Source organism: Apaloderma vittatum, unplaced genomic scaffold, assembly GCF_000703405.1.
Source record: "Apaloderma vittatum isolate BGI_N311 unplaced genomic scaffold, ASM70340v1 scaffold9725, whole genome shotgun sequence".
In the NCBI taxonomy this organism is placed as follows: domain Eukaryota; kingdom Metazoa; phylum Chordata; class Aves; order Trogoniformes; family Trogonidae; genus Apaloderma; species Apaloderma vittatum.
Window position 1 is genome coordinate 58,988 of NW_009718757.1, and position 12,002 is coordinate 70,989.

Consider the following 12,002-nt stretch of genomic DNA (forward strand, 5'->3'; position numbering starts at 1 on the left):
GAGGCTTACGAAAGCGATAACGCAGATGTGGTTCTGCGAGGAGGCTCTTGCCTTCACGCCTCCTGACACACTGAAAACCAGAACAATAACAAATCAACCTGGCATACATCAGCTAGACTGAAAATGAGCTAACTGGTTTAAAAATACATGAAAAATGGGAAATTATCATAAGAAAATAAGCAGCTTGTGTTTCACGGGAATAATTTTCAGCCCTACTTCTCTGAACAAGCCCTAGAAATGGCACGAAGAGTTTGAAATTTGCAGGTGGCACATCAGTAACTGGAGAAGCAAAAGACAAGCGTAGTGAAACACATTCTAGTTCCACAGTATTAAAAGATGAGCCTGTTAAAGTCACAACTTCTCTCTTCAGTTGCACGGGCTACTTCTGCTCTTCTCTTGTCTCCCTTCTAGCTGCTTTTTCTTCTACACACTCTGCCAGTCTGCCCTTGGCTCCCTGCACAGCTGGATAACTGGATTTCCTCGCTGTACTACTGCTCACCCAGAGCAGAAGGAATAAGGAATTAGTACTTATCACGTTTTTCCATACTCTTCATCTTCACTTTTTGAGATTTTTAGGGTTTTATATACCTCATAGATTTAATCCAATGACTAGAAAACAAATTTTGCTTAACAATTTCCACACTTCTCTCTTTTTTTTTTTTTGAGACTATCTAAAATTCATTCCTGCCACTTGCTTTCAAATTCTGTCTCAATTTTCATCCTGCATACATACTGCCATATCCTCAATCTTGTCAGTTAAGAAAACATCAAGATAGCTTCAAGCTCAAAAGAGAGAGCAGCGGACTACAAATCAACTAAAGACATGACTTAGCTCCTCTGTCTCTTTAGGCTGAAGGGCATATATGCAAGGAACTGAAGGCAGAAATACTAATGACAAAGAAACAAAGATGATTATCACGTAAGAGTCCTCTAGGCTATATGAAATGCAAATGCAAACTCTGCTTCATGATGCTGGATACATACATGCAAATCCAACACATTCCTACTACTTAAAAATCGGGATATTTCTCTAAAGGGTAAACAAATTACGAGCTTCCTAGATAGGGGTCCTGAAAACTACTTTCATCTAAGCAAAGCTTTTCTAGTTCCTAAAGCTGATGATGAATTAATGCCCCTAGTCTTGCGAAAGGATTATCACTTGCTTGAAAATAAACGTACAAAATCTGCTGTAAAATTTTATCAACTTAATTTACATTTTTGGTGGATGCTATGAACATAGATTTAAATATAATCTTATTTTTCCCATCTATTATAATATTCTTAAGGATGATTGCCATGGCTTACTGGCATTGTTATTTTCCTGTAGTGCTAAATATGTCAAAATGAATAAATATAAAGAACTTACAGCATACCTCATTGTAAATAACCAGAGCATTTTGCTGAGTTCAGTTCACATTGCACAAGTGAACAGAGCAAACCCTGTTCCCGTAACTGTCAAAAAGAATTTTATTAGTGTTTGCAGCCTACTTCAAATCACTCCAAAATGAGCTGGTCCATACTGACATGACAGAGGAAAAGAAAGTGCTAATTACTTTAATCTGCTCCCAACATTAGCCAAATCTAGACTATGATTTGCAGCCTAGTCTGATTTAATCAAAGTTATTCACATTTATTAAGACAATTTATTTATCAACACCAAACTGAGATGCCTCTCCAAGAACCTAATATCAGCATCTTGTCTGGGGTTCATTGAAACAGTTGTCTGGTTTTTAGTTATAAAATTGTATTAGAAAAGAAGGCAATACCCCCCCCCAACTGCACCACTTTACACTGCTACCATGTCTAATCGGTCATATATTTCAGTATCAAAATTATTACTGGTCAGTTCTGAATGTACCTTAATATGATGATTTAAAAAATGGAAAATAAAATCCAGTAAAGATATATTGGATCTGACTCTTCTCTGCCTTGAAGTTTGACCACGGAACTCAGCATTTGGCCTTCATATTCAACTTGGGTAACCAGCAGCAACATAAGCTGCAAGGCAGAAAAGAACCAGATCTGTTTTATTACATGAAATTAAACATTCCTTTTTTTTTTTAAGCATTCTTTCACTTATGTCAGATCATGCCCTAAGAACAAGAGTCTAATGCCCCTTTTAAGCTATGTAACAGATTGTAGAAGTGTCAAACTATGCTTTGAATATTCTAAGATGTGCTCTTTTTTAGGTCAGCTAAATAATAAACCTTAGGCTCATTCCTTGGTAAGCCTTGTATGTTACAGTGGTATTTACTACAAGACGAAGCAAGAAAGAGATCCCAGGATGTACATTAGGCAAATGCATCTATCCAAAATATACCGTACTCTGCCAGCACAAGACTGAACAAAACAACATGGGCAGTGCCCACAGATTCAAACACCAAATCAGACATGATTTCTCTAGTCATCACTGCCTTGGCTAGAGGATGTTTCTCCAAGCCAGTGTTTTTTCCCCAGTATTTTGCATCCAGCAAACCGATGCCTTCCATATGATGTGGATCCTTCACCTTCCCAAAAAGACTACACAGAGTTACAAGCAAAATCTTTGCTAAAGTAAGGACACCACAAATTCAATATATTTGCTTTCGTCCATTTTTACTGCACGTTACAATCTAGGATCGCTGTAAGCAGCATGTGCTGTACCGCTGTGATCCAATTCATTTTCCAACTTCTGCAAGCATTAAGCAAACATGAACCAGAAAGAATAAAAACCCCACAATCCACCACTACGCATGAGAAATAAGGTTTGGCTTCCATTTCAGGGAATATGAATAACTGAAATTGTTAACAACTGACGGACAAAAAGACTGTTCTGCTTCCTGCTGGTTTAACTGCTTCTAGGCAAAAATACAACTACTGCTAATAAGCCTAGAAATCCAATATGCCTTAGTAACAATACAGAGCAACAACTTACAAAATAACTGCACTTTCCAGCCAGAATGGTCTCCTGCAGCCAAAAATAACAGCGGGAAAGCTGCTTGAGAAAGTTGAGTGCACTCTGCATTTGCCATTTGCGAGGCAAGTGACTCTGCACACGAGGCAAGCCGTTCGGATGTATTCTGGGTCCTGTAAAACAAGCTCACTCTGCTTGATTAACTAGAGTGGTAAAAGCAAATGGGGTGTCAGGGGCTGTTGAGTTGGTACTCTTGATTCTGACAGTGTTATAGGATCTGATGCTGCTGAAACATGAAGAGTCCTGGGATGCTGCTTTGGAAACTCAGAGATGATACAAGGACAATGTAGCTACTTCAAATGCTCTCCTTCCCCCTATTATTTTCTTCCATTCTGAAAGATGTTAACAACATATTTGATTTCTCAGCCAAAATCCCAAGGAAATGCTTGTGACTTTAAGGCATTTACATTTTTCCCTGAAATTAAGATTTTTGCAGCACAGTACATGGCAACTACAACAAAGGCAAAGAGACATTTAGGTCAGACCCCTATCACAGGTCAGATTTGAGTTTCCATACATGCCAAAGATGACCTTAGCTCTTAAGCGCTGCCTGAAAGATTCATAGCAAATAAGCTATGCCAATACTTCAGTATTCAGGAAGACACTAGGAAGCTGTGAAATGCTCCTGCAGATGCTTTGTAGAGACAGAGAATCTACAGAGTAAACTACAGGGTGTGGCTTTGTCACCGGACAGGGATCTCCTGTTTTCTTGGTAACTACAACTTATTCCCCTACTAAAAGGATTGCAGTAAAACTCCATATAATGAAAGGACAATTAAGTCACTTATGCTAAGTGCAAAAAGTCATAATTTGATAATGATCCACTAATTTCAGCAAGATAAGATGCTAATCACATTCAGAAACCAAATTTGCACTCGTAATGCAGTGACTGGACCATGCCAAAGCAATTCAGAGGTATTCATTAACTCTGCGTCCATACGCCACCAAACCACAGCGCCAGAGACGCTCTGAGGCTGGGAGGACATCACGTTACCGCCTTTTTGATTCTTGCCATGTCACTCAGTACCAGGAAAGGCAGGTTCTGGATTCACAAATCACATTTATTTGATGGGTTTCCAGACAGACAAGTACTTGTGTCAGGAAATCCAGAGGGAATTGGCTGCTTGGTGAGGCTAACCACCAGGACTGAAATGATACAATTAAGTTTGAGGATCGATTAAGAGAAATTAAAATGCTCACCACTGGCCTGTCGCTGCCTCAGTTGCACCAGAGTGGTGGCAGCTATACATGCCATACGATATCCAACCCACGTAGAAACCTACGGACCTATAACTACTGCCCACCCCACTGGGAGCAAAGAATCTCTGCACGACAAGGCAGAGCTTCCCCCACCACATACCAACTCAGGAGCAAATCCTGCCAGCTGCTCTTTTTTTCCCCCTCCTTCTCAAAAGAACTGCCGGCACAAACCACCTCTCGCATACTGCAACCAGCTCCCCCCAGACTTGCCACTATTCAGAACCTGATGATGCTCAAAGAAAGGCTGATTTTTTTTTTTATTTATAATATTGCCATGTCCAAAATAAAGGGTGGCCATAAAATACAGGAGATTCTTTTTTCTTCATTGAAAGAATGATCTGTGGGTAGCTGCAACAACTCTAACATAGCTACTTAATCCCATGCAATTAACCTGAGAATATCGAAATAAAATAAGGTCTTGCGGGGTTTTGTTCACCACCACGAGGTGGCAATCGCAGCCCAGACAAACACTCCAACAGCCCGCCAGCGGCACCAACTGCTCACTGCCCTTCTTCATTTCACTCCCATCCCGAGCTTTTTTAATTTGCTATTAGTTAAATGCTGTGTCAGACTAACCACGTATAGCACGAAGAAGCCCCACAGCTATTCCTATTCCTATTTCATGAGAGCGTCCAAAGATTGGGTCAAACCCAAAGTAGTTCCCAAGAATCCACGAATGATTCACTTCCAACCTTGCAAATCCTGCTCATTCTGCACAGACGGCACAGCCGCCCCGGGCAGGTGATCCCCTACATTCACTTACTTCTGCAAACCGACCGCCCTTCGGTGTATTTTGGTTCAGAGAGGGAACAACATGACCCCTAATCTCCCATCACCTGTAGTCCACTTACTGATTTTCTGCCACCACAGAGCACCATTACTTTTGTTCCGTAAATACATGGAACTCCCTTATGCCATGTACCCTCAGGTAACAGTACACAACACACGACCAATTCACTAGCCGAATATGCCCCAAAACACATCATCTGGAAAAGCAGAAAAAGAAGATGCTTTTCCATGAGCTGAGAACAACAGAAACAGATCAGGCGCATATTTGGGCAGAAAGCTAGAACAATAAGGGCGCCTATATGCCTCAGCTTTCAGTGAGTTTTCTACATGAATGAGTTAGGACCTGGTGGTCTTGTTTGACTCGTTATATTTTAACAAGAGGCAGAGGTGGCTCAGTGTATGGAAATTAATCCCCACTGCAAACTCAAGCATAGTTGCAGACAGCACACTGAATTACATTGCTGTAAAACAAAAAACATCCAGTATCTCAAGACTACAATTTGCAAACTTCTCAGGCAGGTTAGTAAACAAATCCATAGGTTGTTTGTGGTGGGGTTTTTTGGTTTGTTTTCTAAACTGAGTTGTAGGAAGGTAAATCCCTGGTATAAAGCTGTATCTCTGATCTGACCGCACCAGTATCCCATTTGGAATTACAATAAGGTAGGCAGAAGCCACAGACACTGATCTACATCTGCTTTCCAGACGTACTTAAAAGCTAATCGTGAGCGCTGAATGACTTCAGACTGCCAGCAGCTTCCACCTCCAGCACCACAAAGATCAAGAGTGCACTCTCTCCCCAGCAGCCATCCTTCTGGCCTGCACGCATTAACTCACTGACCGAGAAACATTTTAGGTGCTCCTAAAGCCTAATTTGTGCTGTGACTGCTGTTCCATACTAAGATTTTTCTGTTAAATGAGTTTTTCCGCACCAGCTACTGCCAAGATGGCCTGGACACCCAGGGTCTGCATTAGGGGTTATCAGTCCTTCCCAGGCTGAGTTAGAGAAAGGGTTTTAACAAAACGTGAACTACTGATTATTTTAAACCAGATATCTGACACAGACAGTCTCTGCTGTGTGCTGTTTCACCTACAAGATCTTAACCAGTTTTGATGCACATGATAAACCATAAACCTCCATCCGCTCTACACAGTGCAATGATCTAGAGGAGAACCCAGAGCTTGGTCCCACTCTGGGGAGAACACCTACCTGGAGCCTCCTGCTTCTTCCCGCACCAGCTCATGCCCTGCACCGGCCCTCCCTGCTGTGGAGACGCACTGAGAACCAGAAGGGAGGCACCCAGCTCCCATGCACAGCTTTTTAAGGCTGATTAGCAAGAGCAGTCAGTCCCACCCAGCTTAATTGGGAAGAGCTGAGCTAGCTGACTGGGTGGCAAAGAGAAGCCAGCTGCAAGATGTTAAGGTGTGTCCACCTGGAAAGAGTTGAAGCATTAACACTATCAAAAAGTCTTTTTTTCCAAGACTGAAAGGAAATGTGATTGGAGACAACAGAAGGCGGTGGAAAAAAAGAGGAAAGGGAATTGTATTTTCTTGGCTTCCATGGGGCTGCCAACTTCTAGAACTGGTCACATTAATCCTTACAATTCAAAGGATTTATCTTCTGGTAGGCAAAACGCACTGGCATCTTCTTGTCAGAGAAACAGCTGCTCAAATGCAAGTTACACACCAGGACTTTTTGTCCCGAGTTGCTCTGGTCTTCAAAACCCTTCCCAATATTGTTTGCAATGTTATTCATAAAGCTAAATTTTCACTTGAACTGGAAGACATATTCTAGCTCCTTCAGAATTTAAAATAAGAAATCAGAATACGAAATTATCCACTGACTCCAGCTGCGATATGCTTGTTATTTCACACTTGCACCCACACTCATTGGAAATTCAGTTCAAACAGAACAGCTTGAAAATTGGGTTTAATCATAACTAATAAACGAGAGGGGTTTTCCCCCATCTTTTTCCTCCTTATATCCCATAAGCACGGAAGCCAATGATGCGTAGAGAGGCTGGAGGCGAGTTAAATACCTCCTGAAGGCACTCCAGAGCACTGCACATCTGAGCGACAGGTGTCAAGATCTGCGAAACAAAACCAGATACCAAGAAACCCAAAACACCCTTTAATCTGAACAATTCTTCGGGGCACTCAGCCTCAGGCCTAACACTGCAGCTATTCACAGCACCCGCCAATATTTCTGGGCCATTTCTAAGCCCGGGGACTAACATTTTCCTTTCAGCCTCTTGAATGGAAGCAATGCAAAGCGGTATAACCAGCCGGACCTCCACATAGAAAGACCACATAAGCAGGGTTTCACTCTGTGTTCAAACTGGTAACATTTGCAAAGCTAAACACAAAGTCGACCTGCAGCACACAGCAATACGGTAGCTCTAGTTCTCTGGAAATGAAGCTATTTTTAAACGGCAGTAGCAATGTGAACTGCATAAATTAGCATAATTTCAGGCTTCACAGATAGTTCTCAGTTGACTGTGCTACACGCTAGGAATTAACACTCGGCACATTCCCTGCTTTTACTAACACGGTCAGTTGTGCCAATTCATGGGGCTTGAAATCCCCTTTTTCAGTCCTCCAAAATCTCAGCGGCCTTTTTTTACACTCCTTTTTTCCTTTATAGAGCAGTACTACCAAAGGCTTGGGTTTCATTACAAATCTCACAAGGTCTTCATGTGTAACTGGTGGTTATGTCGCTTCATAATTGCAGGACATCCGACTATTTTCTCCGCTGGTGATTTTCTCCTTGCAGGCAGATGGCACTGGAGTGGAGTGCAGATGGTAACCCACAGCCCACAAACTCCTCATTATAATTTGAAATGGTGTGCACAACTCTTCCATTCTTATCTTCTCTTTAAATTACTTTCAACATTAAAGGGTAAATTGCTGTTTTCAGAAGGCACAGCTGAAAGTAATGATACCTGTTTATAGTCGAAAACTTTCTCCTAACAGAGGTAATGATGTGCCTTCCAACTTCACAAGTTTTATTAAAATCCATAAATCATTAGTGGAAAGGATTTTAAATCAAGTATCTCTTGCCTTGATTCAAGTATTACCTTAAGGAAAAAAACAAATCAATAAGGAAAAAGCAGATCACACTGAAGCATGAAGGCTTAGGAGTCACACAGTTAGCTATTTAGGGTAATTTCATGGCTCCAGGTATCACTTTACCTGACCTGCTTGGAATTATAATGGATTTATCTCTGCAGAACACCTGTGAGATAAGGGAGCTGTCGCTGACAAACTGCGGCAGGCAGCAAGGAGGTGACTGCTCGGAAGCTACGCTGATGGCCTGAGGGTCTTCGGGGCTCACAGACTCACCACTGCATCATCCCTGCCCTTCGAGGGCTGAAACCCAGCCTGGCAGAAAAACACAGCTCCCAGCGAAGGTGCCATAAAAACTAGTCTTGTCATTCTTTCAAGGTTTTTCACAGCACATCCAGTCTGGTAGAACTGGCTTTACCAACCTTTTAAACCAGTCAGAAAAGTCCTAAACACAGCGAGTTAAACATATCCGTGCTGGAAGATAGCAAGGAATGAAATAATAAGCAGTAGAGGTCAAGCCAGGGTCCCTGAAAAGTTTGTGTTAACCAATGGAAAAGCATTAAAAGAAATAAACTTATCCCTTAGTTATAAGAAGAAAACAAACAGTACTCAAAAGACCCAAGTGACATAGCTGAGGATTTTAGTAAATCCTCACAGTCAGCTCTCTCACACGGCATAAATGAAAAGTTGGTTAATTTGCTCCCGTTCCAAAAGCCGAGAGTCAGACTTGATAAACACAAATAGCATCATCTGTTGGAAGTTTTGACCTGCTGCCTGACAACCAATTACTAAACCACACTACCTCAGCTAGAAGGGAACCTTCTAAAACATCTTACAAAAGGGGTTTCTGTCTACTTAAGTGATGGATACATTACTACCTCTATGAATAACAGTTAGCAAGCCTTTTCCTTAAATGGCTGAAATTATTTGCATATTATACATCAAAAGCATTTGGATGTTCAACTGAGTTATGCTATACATACACTATGACATAAATAATTTGACTATATAATACAGGGCTATAATCTCCCACAGCATGCAGGCATGCTAATGATCTTACACATGGACAACACGAGATTAAATAATAAAGTATTTCATCACTGAGGGCAATTTATCTTGTCTACATTCATGGAGGAAGATTACAGGACATCATCTTCTTAGTGGTTTCCCTTTCACAACAAAGACAATAATCAGTTTTCATTAGGGAAGATTTGTCCTTTCTGTTGTACCAACATGACTTTCATGTCCTATACACCAACACAGCGCTGATGTCAACCACGTAACTACACGGTTTCTTCTAACACAGAGGTTTATAAAGGGTAGTAGAAATGCTTACACTTCACATGCAATACTGAAGGATTTATGCATGTCAGAAGAACCTAACATATGTTTTATCCCTACCCTAATGGCTTGTGCTTGAAACTAAGAAGGGTCTTCAGAATTGGCCATTTGAAACTATGCTTCCCTGAGAAATCTCAGCTCAGGTTGTGAATCGAGAGAATAACAAGTCTCGAGAATGCTCCATTGTCATTGCCTTAAGGAAGCCCTGACTTTGACAAGTCTATCTTCATCAGGTAACATCTCGCAGCTCATCCAAAGGCACTTTCAGAGCTTTTCGGCATGACAAGCCCATTGCCCACGGAAAGGCAGGAGAATTTTGGCAGAGGATGAAATACTGTGCCAGCACTTCTGACGCAGTGGGAAGGACTCTATCACACGTCTGTTCCTATGCGAGAAGCTGAATCTGCCTGTGACAAGGTCAATTTTGAGAAGGGTTGGTATTAAAAGATTATGCTCCCTCCATCCTCTCACTAAGGCTGCACTAATTATTTCAGGGGAGTAAAGGAATTCTTTGATCCGCTAACTCTTCCTTCCCTCACAAGGTGACTCTGGCTTCCAGCACAGCATCCAGAGAAATACCACAGGACATTCTAATTCCATAATTCTGGAACTAGCCATTTTCAACCTTGAAATCCAACCCTAAGAAATTGAGTATGCAGTAATCCACGTAATCCAGGCCTCTACACCTGTCCCTCTTCCAACTAATCTCGCCAACCTTCATCATGTCACATCTTAATTATAGTCCGATCTGCCAAGGTCAGTGTAAGTGGACGCTCAGGAAGTTGCAACAAGTATTTGTCACACGGTGGGACCAAGGACTCCCTTTGTGAACTCTGCAAGATACAGAAACAACTACAGAGAGCAAAGCCCTTCCCCAGCCACGCATAAATGATCTCTACATCTGTTCTGGGAAGCAGCGAAGAGGCAGAACAAATAAATAAATAAATGCAGCGTAGCCCTGGATAATGCGATCTGCTAGTATTAAGTTTTCTCCTGAAGGAGTTAAGTATATACCAGCTGCTCTACATTAAACCGAGCTGGCATTTTAAATCATGCAAATTAGCTGAGCTACCATCCATTTCAGCCCAGCATTTAACAGGCTCGCTGTAAGCGATGCAAAGTCCTGGCCAAACCAAGCCCTGCCATTTCAGCTGCTGTCAGAGAAGAAAGGAGGGAGGGTAACGGCGCTAAGGGATGCTGCAGCTATTCACAGGATGGTTTACATGAAACTCCTTCCACCACAGGTATCCTTCACACAACCAAAACATGCACACCTACATGGAAAGCCCCTGGCTTTTATTTTCTTAAAATCCCTTTATATAAGCTGCTAAGGACCACTGCAAAACTATCTAAAATTAAACTATTTGCCGGTGGAACACTGAAATTTCAAATCTCTCTTTGCTTAATGCTGCATAATAAACACTGAGTGGATGTGACGGGCCATCAGTTCAGAAACGCTGACACAGCGGCCCACGGGGAGCCAAGGGTGGCATCGGTCCCCACCATAATGCCTCATACCAACAGATATTTCTCAGACTATCAAGATAGTAGATAAAAACCTGTGTTTGTTCAGTGCAAAGCCCTTTTCTGACAAATCTCAGAAAGCTCAGGAGGTACTACAGAGGACTAAATCTTATCTAGTTCACATTGTTGTGGCTGAGAGATTAAGCTTCAGCACAAATCTGAAATAGGGAGAGTGAAGAATCTGCTATTAAGTCGTCTAGGAGCTTTGTAGACTTCTTTTTTTTTGATTTCAGGTTCTTGCACATACCTTTTTTTTTTCTTCCTCCCCCTCCCCCCTTTCTTTTTTTTCTCCTTTTCAAGTGCCTACTGCAGTAAGTAAGCTGCTCAACAAGGGGAAGCTTGAATTGGTTCTTGTGTTCAAAATAAGGTACTATCCAACCTGATATACCAAACCAAAGCACCAGTGGGTTTGTCCCACAGGCTTTACATCCCAGCGCACAATACCACGTGTGCACCACAAATCACGCCGCGTGATCTGAACTCTACCAGGTACGAGGGAAAAAGGCCACTTCTTGCAGGCAACCAGAAGGAAAATCTTTGTTGCTGCAGTGAGGGAAATTAGTATCTCTCTGCTTGGAAACGGGATCCTAGGCAACCACTGCTCTTCCCTCTCGAAAAGCAGAAAGTGGTTTTGTTTTGTAAATTAAAGCAAATTCATTAGAATTCCTCTGGCAAGGTTGCGTAGGGATAAATAGGACGCTGCTGCCTCTCCGTTCCAGCTCCACGCTGGGGCAGAGGCACCTTTTTGCCAGCTTTCCTTGGCAGCGCTCGTTTGGCACGTCACCCTGGAGGATCAGACCCCTGCGTGCTCCAGAGCCCATCCCGGAGGAGTAAGATGTAGCAATGCCAAGAATACTTCTTCCCAAAATAATCCATCCCAGTTAAGCCACAGACAAGTCTGGGATATGTACGGCTCTCCTGAGAAGCAGACTGACCCAGGGCTGTTGAGCAAGAGAAGAAAAACCCATTTCTAAGCTATTGCTTCAAATGGCCAAGGCACATTTGATCTTGAAACACACATGACATTTTTAAAATTAGTTTTGAAGACTTACATATCCACAAGACTCTTTGA